The sequence below is a fragment of the Lytechinus variegatus genome, chromosome 4, assembly GCF_018143015.1.
Source record: "Lytechinus variegatus isolate NC3 chromosome 4, Lvar_3.0, whole genome shotgun sequence".
Classification (NCBI taxonomy): Eukaryota; Metazoa; Echinodermata; class Echinoidea; order Temnopleuroida; family Toxopneustidae; genus Lytechinus; species Lytechinus variegatus.
Window position 1 is genome coordinate 63,256,360 of NC_054743.1, and position 27,642 is coordinate 63,284,001.

Consider the following 27,642-nt stretch of genomic DNA (forward strand, 5'->3'; position numbering starts at 1 on the left):
TTGCAGGTGAGATATACACAGCAAAAACTGTGGTGTTAACCGGTGTACATAGAGGACCACATCATTTATTTTACACCGGTGTTTGGTGGTGTTAGTTTTAGACCTATAGGTGTTATTTCAACACCTTTGTTGTTACATTTACACTCTTTGGTGTTATGTTTAATCTCTATGGTGTAATTTTAACACCTCAGGGTGTGGTCCTCTATTAAAACCAATTGGTGTCAGTTTTAACACCGCAGTTTTTACAGTGTATGAATACAAAGCAGTGGCGTACAGAGGATGGGGGCTTGGGGCGCTTGCCCACCCCCCCAAAAAAACACTAAGAATTATAAAAAAAGGAAAGAGACAAGGTTGAAATATATTATTTTCTGAATTCTATGTAAAAATGTATCACAAAATTGGGGGTTTTCATAATGAAAATGTCAACAATTTTGGCTCGCTCGTTCACAACTTTTAATAAATTTTGGCCCGATACGTCATATCTCACCCCTAATTTTTTTTTTTTTTTTGCTCATTACGCCACTGAACACAAGATATTTCACTTTGATCGGAATCCATTTTTTACCAACCCATCCCCAACAGTTATCACTATCCGTAAATAAAATGCTACCTCGTTGAGGAAGGGATCGTTGCATGCACGTAAATTTTCAATAACATACGCAAGCGAGGGAGTTGACCGAGCCTTTTACGAGGATTTCTTTTTTTGTTCTGTGTGGGTGGGTGTATGTGTGTACTTATAGTGATATTCTAAAAAGACATAGGTAAAAGGTTTCGAAAATGTATGTGGGAAAGAGTCCCCCCCCCCTCTCCCTTCCAATACTGCTTACAGCCAAGCTCTTAAACATTGCCCCCCCCCCCTGCAAAATCCTGGATCCAACCCTGATATCACCGAAAAGGATCTTTTTTCCCTAGATCTTGCAACGTGTGTATACTTCAGTTCAGTGGAATGATGGATATTTAATAGGTAAATAAACCAACAAAAATAAAGAAGCCATTTCAATCGTATGGTAATTGATGAATGTATATTGCTTCTCGGTTAAAACTCAAAATATTCCAAACTCTGTCGAAATTTGAAGTAAATCTGAGCAGTAGTTTAAAGGGGAATGAAACCTTTGGAACAAAAATGCTTGTGTCGGAACAAAAAAAATCAAAGAACAAAGAAAGTTTGAGAAAAATCGGAAAAATAATGAGAAAGTTATGAGCATTTGAATATTGCAATCACTAATGCTATGGAGATCCTCCAATTGGCAATGCGACAAGGATGTGTGATGTCACATGTGAACAACTTTCCCTTTGATGGATATTGAAATACCATCAAAATGTCTCTTTTTGCTTTTTCTTATGGTGATACAAACTCTTTATCCTTGATGTATTCTTCAAAAATCTGTATTACATGCCCTCCTATAGAAAGAACACATGATCTACTGATAGATATGATAAAAGAGGCAATTTAAGTGAAATATATACTAAATTAATGGGGGAGAGTTGTTCACAAGTGACATCACACATCTCTGTCGCATCGCCAATTTGAGGATCTCCATAGCATTAGTAATCGCAAAATTCAAATGCTCATCATAACTTTCTCATTATTTGTCCCAATCTTCTCAAACTTTTGTTGATCTGCTTCTTTGATTTCTCTATTTTCACACAAGCTATCTTGTTCCAAAGTTTTCATTTTCCTTTAAATGACCTTGGTAAAGTTATAACAAGAATCGCATGTCGAATCATCTTTGTTTGAATGCCTTTTGTAATGAAATAATAACCTGTTTTAAATATTCATTATACCGTATCTCACTTCGATGCAAATCGGATTGCAGTACATCATTTTTAAAAATACAATCAGCAATATGATTTTAAAAAATCATTTACAAGCTGCATTATCGTAATCCCTCACAAAAAATAAACATGTTATCCTTGCTGTTATTGGATATCCGGTTAAGACCCGGCAAAATGAAAGACAGAGATATAATCCGCTTTAAAAAGTGAAAGAAGACGTCATTTAACTACATTTCTGAGATATGAAACAAGGAGGTAAAAACATATTCGTTCTTGTTGCCATGGCAACAAGATGTTGCGCTTGGTAAGACATGGCAGGCCTCGCATCAGAGGAATTTGGAGTGCATCTTTCGAGCAAGGGGACCTTATGAAATCTCTCTTTTAATCTATTTTAGTACCTCGTTCAAATATTGATTTACTGCTTCATCATGAGCATTTTTGACGCCAGAAATATATTATTTTGAAGTTCGAAAATGGGAAATATGTCTTGTTTTTCCCCCATTTTGTAAATCTTCAAATGCATGTCAAGTTTGCGTTGATTCATTGATTCCTTTTTATTTCTTTTAATGAAATTTTCTTTAAATCGTTTCTAAATCTCGGGGTTGAATACTAAACTTGAATTCGTTATTCAACTTGAATGGCTGGAATGAATAAATAACGAAAGTTTTTTTGGGGGGTCATAAGTATCTAAAATGGCGTTTACATTGCTTTGTTGTAAGAAATGAAAGAAAATCTAAGTCATTTTTAATGGCTATACAAGGTTGTTGATGCTGTTCTTTTGAGTAAGAGTCAAATCATCAGTCCTCTTTTTTCTCAGACTGTGATTTTGAGAGCTGTACAACCAATCTCTTTGGGCTTTAAAGTTCTAGATAATTTTGAAGCCTCGGAAATGTTCTCGTATCATTAATGAACAAAGAATCATTTCATTTGTTCTAAATATAAACATTGTTATAAAATGGAAGTGCACAATCATGTATACGGGGCTATGGGCAGTGCCTGTGGAAGAGCTGGACAGTATTGTGAATGGTATGCTTATATACCCCCAATTGATGGGTCGAGTGAAAAACGGTTCCCTCGTTGAATATAATAATCCTTGAACATCAATCGCATTTGATTTACCCGACCTAAACTCACCTAAATTGAACTTTATTGGATCTGTGGGCCTCACATAATGGCACCTTTCCAATCTATTCACGTTCTGTGACGTGTTAAACCATATCTTATTCGGATCATGATTAAATTTGCAGATAAGAGAAGGCAATCATGTTAGAACCTACACTGTAAAAAAGTATGGGGTGTTAAAAATCGACACCTGGACCGCTTCATCAATATTTTTTGTCTGATAAATTGTCATCTTTCCTTGATTCTGATTGGTCGAGAGACACTGTTAGTTTGATAACGGTCGGATAAATAAGGGCTTGTCGGATAAAATGTCTGACATTTCCTTTCATGAAACACTCTCCTGGGGACCGTTTCATCAATATTTTTGTCTGACAAATTGTCAGATCTTGTCAGATCTGACATCTTTCCTTGATTCTGATTGGCTGAGAGTCACTGTTACTATGGTAACGGTCGGGAAAAAATGGGACTTGTCGGATGGACCGTCCGACACACCGACAAGTCCTTTCATGAAACGCTCCCCAGTTGGTGTCCCGCCTAGAAAACCACACCCTAGGGAGTTAAAATTACACCCTAGAGTTGAACATAACACCAAAGCGTGCTTAAGTATTATGGTGTTGAATCAACACTGTAAATGAACACCGGGTAACATGACTAGTATGGTCTTCACGGTATAAACAGCTTAAACCACATTTTGCTGTTTACAGATTTTTGTACTTGATACGAGCCGATTTGGAAGTGTAATTAACGTAAGCTTGGTGCTCATTCTTATTGATAAAGACATCAAAGAAATCCATTCCACATAATATTTGCCCCTCATTCAGAGGCGTAGCTTGAAATTCCTTCAAATAAGTGACGTCATGCACGTCGGGGACAAGCTCTGCAATCGCCCCCCCCCCCCCTTCCTGTAGATACCGGATGTTAGTTGAATTATGTCTTCAAATGCGAATTGTGCCTACAAATGTCATTTTTATTTATTATTTGTTCAACTGTATTTTAATGTTAGTGTTCTTTTTAGCACTAGCTAATGGGGAGAAACTTTAACAGAAACTTGATTTCTTTTGATAGTCCCCAGGCATTAGCTGGTATTATTTGCTTTTGTGTGCGTGTGTTTTACATTAATATGGTATGTTGGATATTATATGATGATTATTTCCAATGAACTGAATTTGACTATTATTTTGAGTAACGCCAGTGGGGCTGTAGACAACAGAACCAATTCAAATTACAACCAGTGAAAAATTCAAAGAGAATAACTCTTTTCCAGAAAGTGGTTCGATCACGCAGTATCGTATAATGGGTACATAATTTGGAGGAACAGGTTTTTAATTTGCGAAGCGAAGGAACTTTAAGATGATATTTCCGATAGACATTTCATTCTATCATAGATTGACATGTTTAGTTTAATATTTAATTGATTTAGATGCGATAATACAGTATATCGGCCTACTGTTTTGTTATTTTTTTTGGGGGGGTGTTCTTGTTGTTTTGGGGCTTGTCAACATCTTTCATGGAGAAAATGGTCCCTTTGAGCGGTGATACATTTTTTAATTTATTTTTTGGGGGGGAGGGGGTGAAAAGGGTGTTCTCTTTTTGATCCGCCCCTGCGTGACACCCAACCCCCCCCCCCCCCTACTCCCCATCATCACCGCCACCATCACCCCTATAATTCACTAGCATGAATACTCTTCAGCTCTCAAATTCTAATTTCAGCTGTAAGTGAATCACTCCCTATTATCAACGGTCTTGATGATGGAACAAATTACAAATCAAATTGGGTAGGTTTGATTTACTGAAAAAGACGTGATCTGGTCACGATTTATTGTTCGATTCCTGAAACCGGACAGGCGACGGTAGATGGGGAGCAATGAACTTGCATCCTAAGAAGAATGGCATCAATCAATTTAGGAGCAAGGCGTTGGTAATAATGGTCGACGAATCGGAAGCGAGATTGCTCTATATTATTTCGCAATCACGGTGATTAATGAGGGACTAAACCATTCAGAACGTTGATCTTCGAAAATAAAAAATGTATCGGGATCTAAATCTCCTATACTACCCCCCCCCCCCCCCCCCCCCGATTGCAAGTGGTTGTCATGTTGTCTCTATCACTCTCTCGCTATCTACATGTATCTCCCAGTTTCTTTTTGTTATCTCTTTTCCATGTTTTTCCTGTTTTATATGAATAAACAATCTATCGATCTCTCTTTATCTATCTATCTATCTATCCCCGGATCTATATCCATCCATCCATCCATCTATCTATCCCCAGATCTTTATCCATCCATCCATCCATCCCCCCCCCCTTGATTTTCGTTTGTTTGTCAAGTAATGAAAACAAATCAAAACAGATAAGGGGAAATAGGAAATAAAGCATAATATGATTATAGAGCTCTAGCCGTGTAACTCTTAATATAAATAGAACAAAATTTATGACGTCATAATATGTAGCATTATCATAGAACCCCTCCCCGCCCAACCCCAATATCCTGGCGCCGTGCGCCCCTAGCAGAATACCATAGATACCGTACAGGATCATTTTTGACGCCCAGCATACGTTGCATTTAATATCGGATTTCCAAGAAGATTATTTCATTTCTGAGTTCGGCATAATGTTAGGAATAATAAAACCATAATGTTGCTTTGCGGCGAGCCCTGTGGTCGGAGGAAATCGGATTGAGGTTGCAGCCGATGATGACGTCATCACGAATTGGATTTGAATTTGCTTTGATTCCTACACGAACTAGACCGAACCTCGGAATCAGTAGTCCTATACCACTATTCTGAACTCTGATCGCTAAGATTTATTGGCTAGAATGTTCTATCAAATGTTATTACAATTTCTTTGAAAAACGGATCGCAACGAATCGCTTAACATGATATGAGTCAAAGACGCTACCATCTCAAAGTAAATGATTCGAATATAAGGTTGTAAATCTTACAACTTACATCTTAATAATTACAATTCAGCCCCATGTGCAGTTTGTTATGTTGATAATGAAATTTCTGATAACTTAATAAAAAAAATAAATCATGAAAATTATGAAGAGGAGCACTCTTCCATTCCCGACCACCCCCCCCCCCCTCGAACCGTTTTACGATATCTAGGAACGGCGGAAGACTTTTACGCACTAAGTTTTAATGAGGGAATTACATCCTCCCCCGGCATCCTCCACGTTATGCTCGTGTGACGGCCACTTAGTTCGACTTTTGATCCCCAAATAAATTTCCAATTTCCATGCATATCCGATTAAAAAAGTAATCCAAAGGATCTGACAGATTGAGAGTTTCTGTTAATGATCTGCTTTTCTCCACATATACTCTTTCAACGAGATGCGAAGCGTGTGGTGGTGGTCTGGGTTATTGCTTACTTTGACATCATCCTTTTACCCGAATTTCGACTTTTCCATTTCATTTCAATTTGCAAAATGAATCTCGGCAGAGATGAAGGTGACCTTTAGAGCAGAGTGGGTCCCAAGTAGTTGGGTTTTAAGGCTAATTGAGAAGGGATGAAGGCAAAACACGCTCGGGTTGGTGATAAAAGAGGCAAGGAAGAGATGAATCTCACACCGTTGTGAACGGGAATGAGGGTAAAATTAAATTATATAACCGTTGTCCCTGGCAACATGGGTGTAAAATAAATCAATATTCGAAAACGCGTCATTTTTAACCCCGCCCCCTCCTTTCCCACTCTATAGGCATATTTATGTATATACACACACATATTCTTATTATTATTATTAACCCCCCCCCCCCCTCTCCTCTCTCCTTCTCTCCCACTGTATAGCTTCTTTGTGTATATAAATTATGAATGATTTTATGATGTTATTGGCGTGCGCCTGTAATCCAAGCTATACATAGTGAAACGCGTTAAAAGAATATTATACATACCTCTATTGAATTTCACCAATGATAATCTTGCTATTCCATGTATTTCCTCCAAACAAGTTCCATCCACAGTGGTAGATCATGGACTTGTGTGGTATAGCTTATAGTATAGGAGTGAGCATGGGATTTTTGAAGTTTATTTGTTATACCAAACTTTGGTAACAAACTTGTGGTTTCTTCTTCAAGGCTCGGCGTACGGTGACATTTGATAATAGTCCACAGCTTCTTCCTCCCGTATAGATTTTAATCCGAGCGCCTCCGACATGTCCCAAGGATGATGACTGAAAGTGCACCTAACTCGTTCTTATCCTGAGAACAACTGACGAAGGACACACGGGACAAAAGGGAATATTTGCTCTTCACGTGCTCTACAAGATCACTCAACCATAAGGATGACAATCAATTCTATTCAAGAAACCTTTAGAATGTCGTATTCCACCTTTTAAAAAAAATGAGGAGCTTTAGGGCCTATATATTTTGTCGGGCTTATGAAATAGTTTAGAATTTGTTCCCTCTTATTCATGGCTACACCTTGGATTGTATCATGGCCGTTCGTGGCTTGCTGCGGCCCAGAGGCCGGGGAAAGAGCATAGGCAGCCCCCCCCCCCCCCCCCCGGCTTAAATGTTTGACCTATTTTACTGTCATCAATACTATCCGCATCTCGTTTCACTACCAACCAACCCAACAAAAGATTGACAAAGTGTGCTTTATATTGATAAAGTAAGTGCGCAGTCCTGAATGCCCCCCCCCCCCTCCCCATACCAAGCTTGATCGCTTCGCTCTGGCGCTAATGTCGGATAGGTATTTTGGCATTTTCTTATTTGTTTATTTCTTGTATTATGTTTTCTTTGCCATCTGTTTTACATTTCTGTTCCGTCTAGACTTGAGTTCATTTGCATTTCTTTTCAGCACTGCCCTTGCAGTGTGCACTTAGGTTATTTGAGTTTTATGATATTCAGATGCAATTCATTCTTTCCACTCTGAATTCCTTCCCTCTGATTCTCTTTTTTTCATCTTCATACCCATTCTATTCAGGTGTTCCACTCTTTCCATTCGCCAGCCGACTCCTAAATAGTTTCTATTGCCATTATTACATAATCACCCATACATCTTTATCATCTTCATCTCCTAATTCCTCATCGGTTTATATTATAATTGGATTACTACATTACAGTTGGCCAGTTGGCCAGTTAATTAAAGTAATGTTATGTTCCTGTAGAATCAAATCTTGATGCAGGCCGAGAAGACCACAGGCATGACAGGTATAAATAGAGAGATATTTCAATAAAGACACAGACACGATACAGATGGATCTGATCAAGTCTCCTCGTTTAGTTTATATATTATATTTTCTGTTGAGCTATGATGTTGTTTTGATCTGATTATTATTTAGTTCTCATCAAAGTAGGTGTTTAGTTACACACCCTTCACTAAAATTTGTCTAGAATATTTTTCCCTCCTTGAAAAAAAAATATGCGCACGGTTGTGAAACCATCTTAATGACATTCCCCACTTAATCATATCTTTCATACTGATTAAATTCAAATTAAATTTATTCTTAATAATAAACAAAACATCATCAGATTGCACAATCGTATAGGAATATCATTACAGGAAAAGGAAGGCAACAATAAAAATTACACTTGAAAATAAGAAGCCTTGAAAAATACTAGAAATGTAATCATAGTGTTGTCCTTAGCATGTTCAGAAGAGAAAATGCACATTTCCACTTAAAATAAAGTCTAAAAGCTCAGTCCATGATTGGACTAATGGGGCCCTGGGAACGATTTTTCTTTAATAGGGAGTGCCAATTATTTCGTTCAGAAAAAGAATGACAAGCAATAAAACTGATAATATTCCATAAATGTAATTTTGGTAAAGAAAAACATTAACTACCAAAAAAAAGTGATTGCTACAAACTCCCCGTCATTTTGGGGAGCATTTTTTTTTTGCTTGTCAACTTGGTTTCCATGCAGAGTTGCTCCGTATGGCAAATATAATGCACAGCATCCCCTGAAAAATCTTGGGGGTGTATCAGCGCCCCTAGCACTCTTGCTTCCCCGGCCAATGGGCCATGAAACATGCCATTGAAAAGTCATCAAAGGGGACGTAAAACAGGGAAGTTGTGCCATTTCAAAACACAAATGCCGTTTGCGGAAGCGATCTAAAATTAGTTTGAGCAGACTCCAATCAAATACAAATTGGTTTCACAGTTCGTGCTTTTGCCCCCCCCCCCCACTACAAGAAAAATCCAGGGCCCTTGCCCGTAGCCTCGTCATATCATCGTGTCCCTCCCCCCCCCCCCCCCCCTCTCCTATAGGTACACAAGTGGTTTATGCCTACACTGTGATATCATTTTTTTTATAAAAACAATGTAAATAAATCGTAGCTTACCATGGAGAGGCTATATTTATTTAAAGAAGTTAGATCCCTATCCATCTCTACCTCCCCCCCTTCTCACACACATACCTTTTTTTTCCAAATCACTTTGTCACACACCCCGTCTCACACACACACACACACACGAGCGCGCGTATATTGGCCTTTGATCTCTACTTTCTTTTATGTATATACGGTATATACAATTATGTCGAAGCAGTTGCAGCAACAAATAATTTTTACAGTGTTTTACGCTGTCTGCTTCTTGTAACCAACAGAGGGCACTCTTTAGGTTTTTGACAAAGACTCCATTAACCAGTCAGCGTGAATACAGAAAAGGACAGAAATTAGATTTTCAAATGCCCAATGATTTTACTATTTTCCCCTATGTGTTTGTGTGTGTGTGTTCTAAAGTACAATCTCCTGTTCAAAAGCGAAAATACTCGACTATCATTTTATGATTTCATCTGATCAGAAATGAAAATGTTTTTCTTCCTCACCCCCTACCCCCCCCTCTCTCTCTCTCTCTGTCTCTCTCTCGCTCCCCCTCACGATACAATCATCACAATTCTTTCTTTTTTATTATTACATTTCGACCATTTTTAGTGATACCAGTGCTCTACCAGCGGGCTCCTTCATCACATAAGTTTGTTTTTCTTTTAATTTTCGTGGCTATATTTCGGTTAAGCACGATAATGCCTCTACACAAAAAAAGTGGAAATGAAAAAACGATAACAATAATAAGAAGAAAAAGAAGAAGAAGAAGAGGGAGACGAAGAAGAAGGAGGAGGAGGAGGAAAAGGAGAATAATTATAATGTAATTGTTTTTATTATTCTTATTATCATCATCATTATTATTATCATTTGTAATTTATTTTTATTGTTATTTTATTTATATTTTCATTCTTTATAATGTGACGTTTATCACTTTGGTGCTCAATTTTCTTTTGCCTGAAAATGGCCAAACTTGTCGAATTTACCGCCTGTTGTTTTGTGATCAAAAGAGGGCATTATTCAAGTTGTTGATATCGACATCCTACATCATTCAATGTGAAATATTATCAAGATACAAGAAAGAAATCCTGTTTCCAGGTGCTCATGCAAGGTTTAAATAAGTTGTTGACCGACCATATTAAAACTATTTTACGTAAAGATTAATCGTTAATCAAAAGCTTAAATATAGAAGACCCCTCATCTTTCAATGTATGATTATAATTTCAAATTAATTCCATAAATAATTAATTATATAATTAATTATTCCATCTGTTGTATTGGCATGCAGGTATTTATTATAACTATGTTTATTTTCTCAACCCTGCTGTTATGTTGATTTGGATGAAAGCATAAAGAAGCATAAATATGTTATCCATGGAGGTGAAAATCAATCAACGGAGTTTTTGCAGTGTATGTTCGTATAAACGTTGAAACCATTATAACTCTTTGTTTGATCAATTTTGTCTGGTTACACTTCGTATTTCCGAAGATTCGTAATTCCGAAGGTTCTTTATTCCGAAGGTTCGTAATTCCGAAACAGGTAAATTGCCTATACCTCGATGTTCGTTAATCCGAAAACGTAAAAGGGTTCGTTAATCCGAACATTTGTGGCGTTATTCCGAAGGTTCGATAATCCGAAAACGATAAGGTTCGTTGTTCCGAAGGTTCTTTAATCTGAAAACGAAATGAGGTTCGTTGTTCCGAAGGTTCATTAATCATTTCGCTTTCGGACTTACGAACCTTCGGAATTACGAACCTCACTTCGTTTTCGGACTACTACGAACCTTCGGAATAACGAACCTTCGGAATTACGAATGTATGCGGTTTTGCTTACCCTCCATCAATGATTCCTCTTATTTGTGTACATTTGCACGAGTACATGCATTTATTGTTAAATCAAAAGAGAAAATCCCAAAGAAAACAATAAACATACAAGATGGTTGATGAAATTACAAATGAATTAGACCTAATAATAATAATCAAAATTTAGGTAATAATATCAATATATTATGCATTATTGTAGAAGCGTCGTTGTTTAACGGTTATGACTTTCGATGGCCAAGTATTCATTACTGAGTTCGAATCCCACCGCGGCCTATACTAGCGTCCTCAGTGGCAAGGTGTCAATCCACGCTTTGCCAGTCTCCACTCGGGTGTTATTAATCCAGGTAGGATGTGAAAGCCTTGGTAGTATGCTCAGCTATTGCGTCTTGGGTCCCCTTGGAACTCTTGGAATGCTCCCCCAGGGAGTGGAAAAGGTGCATACAGTTTGCGCAGGCATGGCATATCCGGTGACCTTGGTAATAATAATTGTAATGTAAAGCACTAAGAAACAAAATGTATTAATTCAGAATATGAAAGCAGAATACATAAGCTAATATATCATAAGCAAAATGCTTCTTGAAGCAGTCGTCTACGTTTAGCAATGACGTATTCATTCTCAAAGTGAAAACTAAATAAAAAAATTACTGAGCTAGTTTCTTTTTTTGGGGGGAGGACAGGATTATTTGTATTTCATTCATAAATCAATGACAAATAAATGTCTTCAAACAAGATAAATTAAAACATTTTAAATGTGATAATCGAAAAGATAAATAATAATGTCAAAGGCCGAGTATATAAAGCATGTGAAATAGTAAGTCAGGGAATAATATTGGCCTATATTTGGGTGTATTAATTTAAAAATTACTTTTATTAAACATAAATGCTGAAAGAGGACTGGTCAATACAAGACTTGACATCTCTTCTTACGTTTGAATCACTCGGGCTAGACACTTGACCCGCCCATTAACCCATTCACCCCCCCCCCCTTCCACCTCCCTCGCGGTGGCTTAACCGCATGCCGCCGGTAAATGTGATTATCTCACGCGATCGATGTAAACATTAACATGCGTGCTGTATTCTGCTCGAGTGTCGTCCGCTAAATGTGCATACATGTCGCCAGATGCATGCATGTATTTTCCATCAGCGCCGACTCGACTGTATCGCTGCAGAAAATTCCACTATACACATTTCTAAATGCATGTAGAGTGATTGATGGCCGACGTATCATTCGGTTGACAGTCGACAGATGACATTGAATGTTGAGATAGGGAAGATGTTATACACTGAGTAGCAGTACACGGTAGCTCTTTGGTACTACACGGATATTACGGTAACTCCACTTGCTCGATGTGGTGTACGACCGCGGTGTAGGATGCGAAACGGAGACATTTTTAATATGCAAGGCCAAGAAGATGCGGAAGGAGAAGGAGTCCGCACGGAGGCTGCTGCCTGCGGGACCCGGTGAAGTATGATTGATCTCCGAGCTGAAGACGTGTACGGCAGTTGCTGCCACGACTACATTGCATCACAGGAACTGATGAAATTTATTCCTCTTGCTTTTTTTGCCATTTTAATTGGACCTTTAACATGCTGAGTGGGCGTGACTGTTCTGTCAATTCGAAATTCAACAACGCACCGCTTTGATTTAATTTACATGGCCTGGTTGAGCGAGTGGTACGTATTAAACGTCCTCGTATCATGATGGAGACTTCATTGTACATCGTAAAGCATAGGTGACAAGTTCATGATTGCTCGACTGTAACTGGAGCTGCATCACCATGTCATCGTCAACATCCCGAAAGAAATTCCCTTTAGTGCCTTATGGTTGCATATATATAGGTAAGTATTATCTATTTATTGACTATTCATTTTTGGGGGAGACATATCCATTACTAAGAGGTGCAATTGGCTTAAATCGTGTTCTACCAAAAGAAACTGATTTAATAAGTAGTCATTGACATGATAGATATTATTTTTTATGCACAGTTAAAACCCATGTCTGTACCTCTCTACACATCTTTAAACAAGAGGTACAAGACCCAACTCCGTTAATAACGGTGGTTGTTTTTACTTGCACGCTGTAAGCAAATTTTAACGGATAACGTACATACACTTGCACGCTGCACTTCACCAGTACGACAATACACCAGACGGTGGACTGTTCTGTTTCAAGAAGAAGAAGAAATCAAATGATTTTCTTTATTTCAGTCTCCCCTCCCTCTTCCTCCCCCCCCTCTCTCCTCCCCCCCCCCCCCCCCCCCTCCCTCCCGGTCTCTCCACTGAGTCAAGTGTATCTCTTCCATTTGTTGAGAGGTGGACTAATGTACCCACCTTAATGAGTCATATTTGTTTTGTCTTCAACCCTTGACATTTGACATTAGCTTAAGAATGAATTCTTTCTTTTTTGACATTCAAACATTATTTTTGAACAGGATACCAAAATAAACAAAGACAATTGGTTTTCATACAAATGACATTTAAAAGTGAAATTCAAATTCAAAATAAAACATAATTATATTTTGGATTATGCCTGTTTAAAAATGGTAGAGGTGTTTGTTCCTATATAATGACGTACTAATATATCATATACAAGAAGATAATATGACCTAGAAGGTGGTGAACTTGAACTGTTATGGATTGAAATTTAACCTAGAAATGAGACTAGCATTTTCGTTGGTACAATCTATAGACAGACCAGTGCCCCAAATGTCATTTCTTTTCGATGCACTTGAAAATAATCTTGATACAGTCACTGCCTTCTGTGATCGAATTATATTACTCGATGATCTCAATTAACGACAAACTCTTTATCCAAGAGGCTTAATGGAATTGGCCGGACTAAATTAGGGAGCTTAGCCGGACTTTATCAACCCGAGTGACACCAAATAGTAGTACCCTAATCGACTTAATACTGGCCTCTAATTCCTTTTGGTACATTACAATGCGGAGTCCGATCGATTTGGTTCAGCAAAGGAGCTATTGACACATGGTTCAGCGACCACTCGTTGGTGGATGCATTTTTTAACAAAAGTTTTGGCAAGTACGTTTTCGCCTAAAAATCTCTCGTTTTAGATCTTTTCGTGCCGAAAATGCTTTCCTTAGGTGCCATTGATGAATTGTTCGACGCCAAGAATGGTGTTGACTACAAATGTAATTTAAACTTTCGTTCATTATTCCTTCATTGATTTTGTGTGACAGGCATGCATGCTGCAGTGCATACATTAATACTGTTAGACCTGAAATAAGAGGATCACCTCAGATTAACGCTAAAAAAATTACATATTCTATCCATTTTATTCGAAGAATTAAGCATTGCCTGAATCCCGGGAGGGGGACACCCGGGGGGCAGTCAAATGTATTGCTGTACACAAACGTGACCAATTTTTTTCCAAACACCCCCGAAACGAGTTTTCTCTGTGTGCAAAATAACACCCTTAACATGTTGTTCGAGTGCGAATCAGCTGATTTCGTGACCTCAAATATAAAATAAAGATCTTTCTAACTTATTGTTTTTTTTTTCATTTTTAATAATCTGTTCATGAATTTCTGTAACTTTAAGAATACACCTATAGTTATATCGTGATGCAATTTATTGAATCACGTACCTCGATCTTCCCACTCATGCCGCAAAAAAACATTTTGATAATATAAAATCGCCAAAATATACAGACATAAAGAAAGATTATTCAGCCGTCATCATTCAATTCAGTTCAATGTTATGTTCAATATAGACGTCTATAAATATGTATTCGCTTCGAATATTGACTTCTTCACCAATCTCACACACACTCTCTCCACATCCCCTTTTCACGCCACGACCCCCCCCCCCCCCCATTTCGCTCTCTCCCTTCGACCATCCTACAACCCCCCTTCTTCCTCTCTATTTCACACACGTTGTAATTGTACGCCTACATGTGGAACTAGAAATCTGCTATTAAGCTATACTTTCAAAACATTTTAGACCGCAATTAATCATGATAAGGCAACAAAATCGTAATATCAGTAATATTGCCTTTCTGCTTCAATCGCAATTCGCGCAACCGCTACGGCTGTGTGGCCGGAGAAGCATTTGCAGCAATCTATATAAGCTCGTCGATATTGATATTTTTCGATAGCTTCACCCCAATCCCGAATCACGAATTCAGTCGGGGACATACTGCTTTTCAGCGATTCCGTGACATGTGTATCTAACAAAGGCTTATCTCAAGTTTGATGTTGAGGTTTTGGAGATGTATAGTTGGACAGATGTTTCACCAAGCCTAACAAATTTGCTGGTATTATACTGGGACATGTTATACCTTCAATATGATTTGAAACTCTCATAGTCTGTTATTGGAGCTTGAGCATGCTTTCAAAACCAGCACTAAATAAAGTCACGTGATGCATCATTTACACGTTTGATGAGGGGCTTTTAGCCCCCCCCCCCCCCCCCCAAAAAAAAAATAGAAATAAATAAATGAACAAAAATAAACCCAAAAATGTTATGAATAATATGCCTAAATCTATTACAAAATTAGACTTTCTTTCTTAAGAAGACTAAGATTTTTTCTCGCTCGCAATTTTTCAAAAATTTTCCCCACATAATGATATAATGAAGTGCCCTCTCAAAATATTTGCTCGATTTTACACCACTGATAGTTTTTGTATCACGCTTTAAAGTTTTTGTAAACTTATTTTCATCCCGCATTTACATTAATATCACCTGATTGGCATTATCCTTTTCAGTTTTATTCATACTTGAACGGGATATTGTCCACTCTTTTGTGAAAATTATTGTTGTATCGATCTGTAATGGTGCAATATTATATTCTGTTCTTATACAATATGAATTTGAGTTCTTGCTCACTTTTGAGAATATCCCAGAGATATAACGATCTCACAAGTTAATTTAGTAATGATTACGCTACAATAATACCAAGTTGCATTCATCATTATTGCTATGTTAGGCAATCATGTTGGCAAACATGGTTCCATGACATTTGCTCCGGCGACATTTGCTCCGCTGTGAATTTATCGTGAATTTATTCCTCCTTCGTTTTATTCATTACCAATATCTTCATCTTGACCATCATCATCTCCATGGCCTTCATCATCATCATCATCAACATCATCATCATATCACCATCACCCTCAGCTATTTGAAAGAATATGCCCATTCTGCTTTATCAATGTTATAAATGTATTAATTTCAATTAGTATAAGTTTGGGATTGTCATTTTTTTTTTTTCAAGCAATCTGCTTATGATGACAATCCTTCTCCTGCAAATTGTTAACATCATATAGTCAATCATTTTTGTCTGGAATTATCTTTTTTTAGTAATCTTTATTTACAATTTATGCCAAAAATGCTAACATATTATGTTTATTATGTTATGGAAAATGTATTATACAAATGTTATGGATGCAGAAGAAAACAATAAATCAAATCAAATCAAATCAAATTACAGACACTAGTGGAATCACCAACTTTAACACTTCACCCTATCCTAAACCTATAACCCTGAAACTAAAGTATAAAACACTATTGCCACCGTGTTTGACGAAACAAATCGGAACAAATCCTGGAGAAATTGTCGGAGTAAATGTGTCACCTGCAAGATATACATGTATAGGGTCTTGTTACATGGGGCTGATATCTACGACTGGTTGCATATAGACTGCTGTATTGATCAATCGTATAGAAAGGAGCCCCTCGGCGATCAATCGCAAAGCTTTATGTTATCGGCCCATGCAGGTGAGTGTGATATAAGACACAAGGATTTATTGTCAATTGGTGTAATGTCAATTCGTCCAATTACATATTTGTCTATTATATTTTCGTCTACCATCAGTTCGTCCATTATCCACATGGTCTAATTGCCATTTCGCCCAGTCAGCATTTCGTCTAATACTAGCTGGTCGGTTCAATAGCCATTTAGTCCATAATAACTATTTGGTTTAATTGGAATAAGCGTCAATAGGGCGAAGTGAATGAAAGTAAAATGGATATTAGACCAACTGGTTATGAGACGAAATGATCAGGCGCAGATCCAGGGGGAGGGGGCACAGAAGGGGCACAAGGGGAATGTGCCCCCCCCCTTGAGAAGAAAACCCGAGGTGCCCCCCCCCTTTGAAATGGAAGACGAAGTGAGGATTGGACCAAATGTTGTTATAGGAAATGTTGATCAACGGAATGGCTCAATGGCATTAGAATAAATGAAGGTATTAGAACCATGTGGTAAGTGGACAGGCTTGCAATAGACGAATTGGCAATTTGCCCCAACAAAAGTACTACTTGCTGCGATTTCGTGAGATATTTGGTCTGTTTAGGGGTGGGGGCACGAGAAAGGCCGCTGTATAAATTCGAGAGGGTGATCATGCCCCCCCCCCCCCCATGCAAGTTGCCGCCCACGACAAACACCTTTCACAATTGTCGCGAAGAAGTGGTGCAGTTTGGCCCAGGGTGACCAGACGTCCCGTATTTCCCGGGGTTGTCCCGTATTTTGCTCATTTGTCCCTGCGTCCCGATAAACCCTTCACGGGACGCCTATTTGTCCCCGTATTAAGAATATTGAACAAAATGTAGTTAATACATTTAAAAGTGATGAGTTTTCATCAAATAACCGACAGATGACGAAGCAGAGATAAGAATGAAACTAATTTAGAGATGTAATCGGTGGAACAAATAATATATTATTGAGTTGTCATAACTAGATCTTGTTGTTTCAGCTTTCGTTTTGAGTTTTGTTGTGTATGATATGTTTCATCTAATTTTTAAGTTTGACAATGTTTTACTTTGAAATTTTATTGTCTAAAACATTTTTGTTTTTCAAAATTCTAAAAATGTATCAAGCACCAAATATTATGATTTTTGTTAGATGACTGGATTTTTTGTTTGCTTTCCCTCTTTCTTTATTTTGTATCATTCTTTGTTCATCTTTATATCCTTCCTGCTTGCCCTTTTTTGTTCCATCTATCTTTATTTCCGATCTTTTTTTCCTGAAGCTTTCTCTCTCTCTCTCTGTTCATTTGTCTTTCTTTCCTTCTTTCTGATTTCCTTTATTAAATTTCATTTTCTTTTCCTGAATTCATCTTTCTTTCCTTAAACTTTTCTTTGCTACCTTCTCCCTTTCTCTCTTTTTTGTTCTTTCTCTCCTTCCATTATTTTCTCTTTCTTTCATTCTCTCTTCCCTTCATTCTTTCCTCCTTTCTTTCATTATTTATTATATATTTCCTTCTAATTCTTTTCCCTTATCATTTCTTTCCCTTCCTCCCTCCCTTCCTGTTTTCTTCTTTCTTTGTTTGTTTCTTTCTTCCAAAGAATGAGGGGAACATTTTCTTTCCTTCATTCTTTCTTTTCACCCCTTTTTTCTTATTTTCTTTTTTACTTTTTCTCCTTTATTTTGTCTTTCACACATTTATTCATCTTCCCTTCCTTCCTTTCTTTTTCTTTCTTTCTTACTTTCTATATTCATTTCAAAGAATGACGGAAACCTTTTCTCTCTTATTCTTTCTTTCATCCTTCTTTTATTCTTACTTTCTTTAATTTTTTCTCTACATTTTTCCCTTCAGTTCGTTTTTTCTTTCTTTTCACAAGTCTAACACTGTGTATCTTTGTTGATCCTTTTTGTCGATTGTCCCGTATTTCATTCTGTGAAATCTGGCCACCCTGGTTTGGCCTCCAGTTTGGCATTTGGGAATATTCCATGTATGAAATACTCGGCTAATATTGCATGTCTAACCCAACTGTTGTTCACAAAGAAACAAAGTAAAGCAAATATTACAAAAAGACGTAACATAACAGTCAAGGATACCGTCACTATTCACTGCTTAACTCGAAAAGCTGTACATGGCAATGTCACGCCTGTATAAGCACCTATAGTTCATGTCAGTGTTTTGTTGTGCATTTCACATGGCAATATAAACACCTGGGGCCCGTTTCTCAACACCTGGACAAGTTATAGTCATATCTTTATCCACAAACCACGGAGTTAGTTCCAATCTTACTAAACCTGTTTCACGAAAGGCTTCCTAACTAAAATACCTTGATATCGATACTATCGGTGAAAAGAGCAGACGAGACATAGCCTTAGTCACAAAATAGCATAATTTTCAAAAAGAAAAATGATGACAAAATTGCAAATTTTGTGATGAATTGGGAATTACATCTTTTAAAAATGATAGCACAGGTAAATTATGCATCATACATACTTAGACCATGAAGACTGGGGCATTCAATTGCTGAAAATTGAATTATGAATAATTTATTTCATGACTAAAAAATCACATGTGGACGTTGAGATGGGTACCCCCGGGATATCCAATTTTGATATTTTACGAAAGTAAACCTTAACGGTTTTATTTGTAAAGTTATGTTTTACAATTCCAAACATCATCGAAATATAATTTAACATTTTTTTTTATAAATCTTTGATACTGATTTTACGATTTGACAGATTCTATGCATAAATTAGAGATTAGAATTTATCCAAATGTCAATAGGGTCTGAAAACGACAAATACAAGTCCAGGGGGGTGTTTCACAAAGATTTAAGTATGACTTAGAGTCGCACTTAAATGTCTAGTTGCGCGCAGTATAAAAAGCATGACAGCATTGGTCAGATCATGCCAAGAGGACGCGCACTACTGCGTACTGATCAATAAGATTGCGCGTTGCATATCATGTACGCGTCGACATTTAAGTGCGACCTAAGTCAAACTTAAATCTTTGTGAAACACCCCCCAGTTATGGATGGCCTGACGTGGTAGAATTTTTATCGATTAAATTATTTTACTATTTCAAAATGAATAGTTTTGTGGCGTTTTACCCACAGTTTTCATAGTTACTTTGTATGACAATGATCATTGAATGCATTATCCCACTTGTTTTGGGATGTAATTTCAACCTCTATGATTTCGTAAGATTATAATTTTCTCGGCACTTTTGCATGTCATAGTCTACCCACGTGATGCCACTACGTCATCAAGAAAGAAGCTATGACAGGTCCGGAGGTGTCATAAATATTTAGTTAGGTTGTTGTACCCGATCTTGGTAAAGAGGGCTTCGTGAAACGGTTAGCGGACAAGTAGCTCACTATCTCCGATTTAGTCAAGAAGTTAGACTTATGACGGTGTTGAGAAACGGGCCCCAGGGGAATTTTTAGTTCCTTCATACATTGGAAATGTAATGCAATTCTATTACATGTACAAGGAGAATATGATACACGTGATGCACAAGTCATGCGAATGTGTATATGTTATTATTTACTAGATTGACATTTTGTGTTTAAAAAATGGCCTAAATTTACACCATTTTACAGGTAGTCCTATATATATATATTTAGGCCTATGCAGGTTATAAATTGGTAAATTGAACGAAATTGACCATCATGAAAATGATGTTCAGGCCTATTGTGTATATTGTCATATACATTCAAATGCATACTGCAACATTCGTGTGGGCGTATAAGCCAAAAGCTGTCTCCATTAGATAGCTTTGAGTGTGCATATTTGATTCAAAATGTGATTCCCATACCTCATTCATGTATAAAATGTGTTGTTACAGTTATGAAAGACTGAATGAGTGATGTAAATACTAGAAGAATAATGACCTTAAACTGGAAAGTACATGCTTAAACCATAGAGCTACTAACGGTAGCTCCATGCTCAAACATCTTGATTGTATCGGTGACAAGTTTCTATACAATTTTTTTTTAGCTCTTTCAGGGTATATTTCTCACTTTGATGAATTCGCGGTTTTCTGCAGTTTTCGGTTATTTTTTGGTCATAGTTAATGTCTTTCAAAACGTAGTTAAGTTATTATTAAACGAAACATTCTGCCGAACCACTATAATACTTGGGCGTTTCCAGAACATGAAACAAGCTTTTTCAACACTTCTGACTCTTCGTAACGGACATGACATTTTAGATAGTATCAAAGCATTACACTTTACAATTTACAGTATTCAGACTGTCGGACATTTCTTGTTCAGTTTAGAAGACAATCTGTTATAAGCGCTACGAACTTTACAAATTTTAATAGAAAAGGTGGGAGATGAAAATGGACAAGACATTCCGATGACATGAAATATGTCTGTTACGCTCGGGGTTATGCTAATACGCTCACAACAAATGCAATTCAGGCATACAATGTGAGCTCCAAGTTGACTTTAAGTGGATAGAGTAGTTCTAATAACATTATATAATCAATAGTGTACAATCTATTGTACAGTAAAATACCTGAGTGTATTTACGTCAAATATACCCGTTTTATCCCGAGTGCAGGATTATTTCACCGAGGCCGAAAGCTGAGGAGAAATAGACCTGCACGAGGATTAATTTCATAATTTGGGGTTCATATTGTCCAGTAATATTGGATAATAGAACGTTCACTATTCATTTTTGAAAAGTGTACAACACCTACTACGGCTACGCGAGCAAATGGAAGGCTGAATGTCAAACATTCGGACCATTGCACACGTGTACCGTTGCAAGGGTCAGGAAAAGGTGACGTCGCTATAAAAATTAAGATTCAACGCATTTTCATACGCGTATAGTTAATGCTGACGCGCATGGCTTATTATACTGGCTAAATTATACGCATTACCATTACAGTATTCTCCCCATTCATATAACACGGGCTACCCTCCAAAAATCGAAAGTTATATTGTACATATGTACAACATAACTTTTTGAAGGGAGGTCACTTGGTACCAATTTATCCAATCACAGCTTGTATTTTATTACCACTATTTATTGTAATATTATATGGATTGTATCATGGTGAAAATTGAATCAATGACTTTACATGCCTAAAAAATGTGAGAAATCGTATGACATTCCTTCCACGAATTCTGGCGAATTTGTGGAGTTAAGTGTATAGAGGTGGATAGATGACTTTAATACAATGGTCCAACTCGACGAGAAAATGGCACAATACTTTTCGTGTTTTTCCCCGTATATACGCATATTTCAGCATTTTCTGGGACAGATAATGCTTGAATAAAGCGGTGAATGAAATCAATTCAAGATCGAATTGTGAACCCCTTTTCATTTCGGTTTAGTCAAGCCTTAGCCGTTTCACAAATTTGTTTGCAAGTTAGACGTGACTTTACTCACGACTGCTGACTCTTTCTGAGGCCAAAAGAAGGTTGTATTGGAGTAACCCGACCTGCCCTTATATGTTAATATTCCCTATTTTGTATTTGTAATGTTCTAGATAGTATCAATATCACATCTCATGCTGACTTTGTGATGATATTAAAGAAAATGAAGTGTCATGAACAGAAAAGTAAGATCATTCCTCAGAATTGTCCAAAATTGAATATCCGTTTTAATTGTTTTTTTAAGTACGGTACCATTTACTCTTGAAAATATAGGTATTTGATATTTTAGGATGTTGCGTGTATGAGGCATGGCATGGGATATCTCAGGCTGAGGTGTATGTGTAACCTAAAATGGCATTTGTTCACCAGCAGGTACTAGGTTCGAAGACAGAAATTTTTCCTCTCATTTCCTCTTTTCTTGTAGTTCTCTGTATGTGGCAGTGAGTGCAAACTTCGCGCGTGTCTAAACTTCGCGGACGGTCATTATCTCCAAAACTAGCCAATATCCTTAAAATCTGACATCATCAATGTGAAATCCGATCTAAAATTACCCTTCGTTGAAAGTTTCTTTAGGATTAGTCCAGTATTCATGAAAATATTGGCAAAACATCGGCAAATTTGTCACCGTTAGCGCCCGTTTTGAAGAAAGCAACAAGCATCACGATATCACCATTTTACAAGCAGAAATCATAAAAAATGTGAGTTAAATGTGGTACTAACCGATTCCATAGCATTTTGCCATCAATCTGATATAAATATTTCACTTTTTGAGCTTGAGTCTTTGTTTAAATCTCCACATAAGCTTTGGTGCGCGAAGTTAGGTCACACTTTTTCTGAACGGGTTTCCAGCACAGCCCGCATTCGCCGATCGGAATAGAATTTTGAGATCGCGATACCGGCGAAACCCCTTGACCTACTTTACATTTTCGTCCATGAATTTATAGTTTACAATCTTGCCGTAAATGTGGTAACTATTTCTTGAATTGGTTTTGTATAAATTATGAATAATTTGTGGACAAAATTAAGCCTGATGAATATTTTTGAAAAGTGCGCGAAGTTTGGACACTCCATCATACTTTTTTTCGCTCTTTTCTAAGCGCCTTGAGCATTTTAATCCCAAGTCATTCGTTTGGTTACTCGTAAGCATGTTACGTTTTGCAATACCGCCCACCCGGTTCACGAACATTATACGTTGACTTATAACAGAGTGCTGACATAGAATTCGATCTACCAACGAAGGTTAGCACCAAGGCATAGTGACAAAATTAAGGGTACATTATGTGTAATTTAATATCATCTGCGCGATGCATGTAAAAAATCGTGTGACTTGTAGTGATTGAATAATTCATTCTAAAATATTCGTGTATTAATATGTAAACGATGAAGGTTCTGTATTCAATATTTTCACAGTTTTGCTCTTTAAAGAAACAAGGAGGTAATTTGTAATAATATGTGTTTTATCAGTATTATCGTTAATGTCGGTAATGCAGTTCTGGTTTTGCTCTGAATGTACAAAAAAGACCAATTAATGTATCTATTTTGGTACTTCGAATGATTTATTTCGATGGATTAAACACCTAAAACCATTGATTGTGAATCAGTTTCCTGTGACTGTTTGATAAGTTGTCAATTAAGACCGTGAGTGAACAAGGTGAATGGGAGCTCAGATCACTCATGCGTGCCCCTTAACGGCGACTTCTTTGTGCTTTTCTCAACAAAAAGGATTAAAAATGATCGTGTATGACCAAGCATTTTCTATAAAATACCACTCCCCGTCTTCATGTCTTTCTTCTCATTCTCACCCTTTCTGAACGCAAGCGATAAGTTAGTCCAGTTTGGACCTTGTTGTTTTGAAGCGCCCTTTCCCCAAAGCTAACATAGAGGGCACATGTCTCCCAATCTCTAATCAGCGCCAAACCAGGGAAGATGAGTGGTTTGGCGCTGATTAGAGATTGGGAGACATGTGCCCTCTATGTTAGCTTTGGGGAAAGGGCGCTTCCAAACAACAAGGTCCAAACTGGACTAGCGATAAGTCTGATGTGGCAAAGACTACGAACTGCGAAGCAGCTACCGGATGCAGCCTCCGCCTAGTTTATAGGCTACTGAAATCCCTGCATCTGATTGGATTAGAACATATGATTCAGTGGGAATCACATCTTGTTCAGATCATGAAATACATGACAGAAATTTTCAAAAAGCAGGAAATTAAGAATAATTTCTACACAGGCTAGCTTCAATAATCTTTGCTAGGCACATGCCAGTAATCAAGAGATTGCTTCAATCAATAGCCCTCCGTATATTGGTTTCAGAAATGGCAAAAGAAAGACCGGTGAAGATGAGATGGGATTAAACACACTTCTCAGTTTATCACACATGTCATTCACAGGCATGTTTAAGTGATTAGCTTAATCACAAAGAAGCTACAGGAAGTTAAAATCAAAATTCAAAATGACTGGAACAATCCCACGGCCACACACAGAATCCAAGATCCATCGGGTATGTCCCGGCAAGCGGGGGATAATCTGAACACACTGTTCAAGTAAACAGACACAACCGTGTTCAGATTATCCCTGGTTACCGTGACATCCGCAGGGGGTCTAATTTGTGTTGCTGTGTGATTGTTCCATTCATTTAAAATTCAAATGTTAATTTCTTTAGCCTCTTGGAGATTGAGCTAATCACTGAAACATGCCCGTGATGACAATGTGTAATAAATTGGGAATATTGTTTTATCCCATCTTATATTCATTGGTCTGGTGGGGGGGTTTGCCATTTTCTGAAACCAATTGATGTGAGGGGCTATAGCCTCTCTGTGGTTGAACCAATTTTTTTACTTGGTGGAACTGTGCAGTGCCTTGTGCAGTTTGATCAGTTTCTTTTGGAATCGAGTTTAGATACTTTTATCATGTCCATTGCACCATGGACCTAATATCTCACTGTATTCAATTTGTTTTCGATTGGCAGATGTTCTAAACCTATTGCATTACTTGTTATAAACCTTTTCATTGGGCTGTAATAAGTTGTTATCAATGTCGGGTCATGCATTTGCAAAGGGGTCTTGATAATAAGCCAGTTCGTAGTTCCTTTCTGCGCATGATCAAAAGATTCTACGCATGATCAGAAGAAGATCATTTGCACTAAAGTGACATGGTGCTTTAAAATCTAATGAGATAAGCACCAACTTTGATGTCTTGATTATTCATATATTCTTTTGAATTGTCGTTTTCATTTACATCCACAAAAAACGACAATGCTTCCACGAACGACTGGTATTTTACAGTTTGCCAAGGATTGTACAGCATGCTCTAATATGCATTCAAAGTAGGAATGCAACAAATACCTTCATTAAGTGTTCATTGGTGTGCTATTCTAGTCACCTGGTCTATTCAATTTCTTCATCCTGCTATGTAAGGCAAGCTTACGTAATATCTTGCTTTGAAATCTGCCTATCATGATGAAAGAAATGAAAGGTCATTTGACCAAAATTGCCCATGAAGTAACTACGGACTGGTCTATTGAATACAGGTTGAATTCTTTCCACCATGTCAATTGGATTGCAATCAGAGGCCAATGCCTGAAAAGAAAAAAAAATGATGAAATGCATAAAATATACATGATTCTTTGTGTATCATATTTTTACATCAATGTCTGCGCCAGGAAAAAGCAATACGACCTAAAGATGATGCATTTGTTTTTCTTAATTATTAATCAACAACAGTAATAATAATAATGATGATGATAATAATAATAATAATAGGCATTTGTATAGCGCTATCTATCTAGAAACAATGTATTATGAGGCGCATTGTTATTATTATTACACCGGCTTTAGCTCGAGCTGCCTTTCAGCGCTCGTGCATTTAAAGGCCTGGGGTGGTATTCTGAGATCCATTTTATCTCAGATAAAATAAAATATTTTATCTCCGTTAAAATCAGTGAGATAAAATACCCTTAAAATCTCTCCGAATTGGTATTCTGAGAACCATTTTATCTTCATTTTATCTCCGTAAGACACACCTATTTTTTAATCAATGTCCAATTAGAAACGCGCTTTTATAGCTCTCTCATATCACTCAACCAATGAAAATCCATTCCACCAGGAGGTGTGGCAAAAGAGTGAGATTGCGTCAATTTATTGACCTCAAATACGCTTGCCCTATAACGCTTACGCGTCTTTACGGAGATTTCTTTTTAACAAAAAGGACAATACTCTCATCTTTTTCGAAGTCTTTATCGCATCTTTTCAAGCATCATTTCAAAGACAATATTAGTCAAGAAAAGTCTTATGAAATACTCGCTGATTGTACAGGAACAACGTTAAGGTGTTATTCTCAATAAATATATAATTTTTCTTCATTTTCATGTCACCATTTGGGGTTAATTCACCAAGAAATATTGGTGAAATCAACGTCGCAGAGATAAAATAGCCTCTACCCTCTTTTAAGTTTATTTCATTTTTTTCTTCAAAGTAACATGGGCGCAAGAACATCATCTGCGTTGCAATGGCCAGATACGCGATGGGTATGTGTACGCAGGCATTGTTCTGTTGCGTATCATCTATGTAGATACGCAAGATAAAATTTATAGCAAGATAAAATCTAACATTTTATCTGAGAGATAAAATCTCATCTCAGAATACCAATTTCATTTTAAGAGATAAAATAAAATATTTTAAAGATAAAATGACCTCAAAATACCGCCCCTGGTCACACCGCCCGAGCGTCGTTGGAGCGGTCGTGGAGCGGTAGGGAAAGAGGGTCGAATTTCGCTCTCAAAATCGGGGGGAAAAATCGAAAACATAAAAAAAACAATCGAAATCGAAAATGGTGGACGGTAGCGAGCGGTGATGATTTTTTTCTCTCCGCTCCAAGGCCGCTCCAACAACGCTCGGGCGGTGTGACCATGCCTTAAGGAATTAATCCTGCCGGGTACCCATTCACTTCACCTGGGTCGAGTACAGCACAGTGTGGATAAATTTTTTGCTGAAGGAAAACACACCATGGCCATGATGGCTAGGATTCGAACCCATGACCCTCTGTTTGAAAGGCGAAATTCAGAAACACTAGACCCCCACGCGCTCAAGTAGTTCATGTAGTTTTGGTAAACGTCCCAGATCTTACTTTATCATGAATACTCATCTTTCTTTTATTTTTTCCCCGTTATTATCCGGCTTTTGGTACATAGGGGATTGTCCCCCTGCAGAAACGCCTTTGTATTGCATCACAAAAAATGCACATATCTTATTGTGAGATATTTTGCTTGCGTGATCACCCCCCCCCCCCACACACACACACACACACACACTTTTTTTTAACAAGTGCACACCTAGTTACCAATAATGCATATATATAGCATTTCCATTTAATTTGAAATCAGGATAAAAGAGCATTGTAGATTAAATGCCTTGCTCACGGGCATAGGTGCCGCGGCCGGGTATCAAACCCCGAACTTTCCATGTATAGCCAGGCGCCTTAGACCACTCGGCCACGGCACCTCCACACTTCTTTTTTTTTTTAATAATGTTTTTATTCTGATTTCATGAACATAACATTTCAATTTAACATTTCAAATCATATAT

General features: G+C 37.5%; 1 pseudogene; it reads left to right on the plus strand.

Annotated features, from left to right (window-relative positions):
- Nucleotides 1-12,031: 12,031 nt before the first annotated feature.
- LOC121413153 overlaps nucleotides 12,032-27,642 on the plus strand; it is a 33,399-nt pseudogene continuing 17,788 nt past the window's right edge.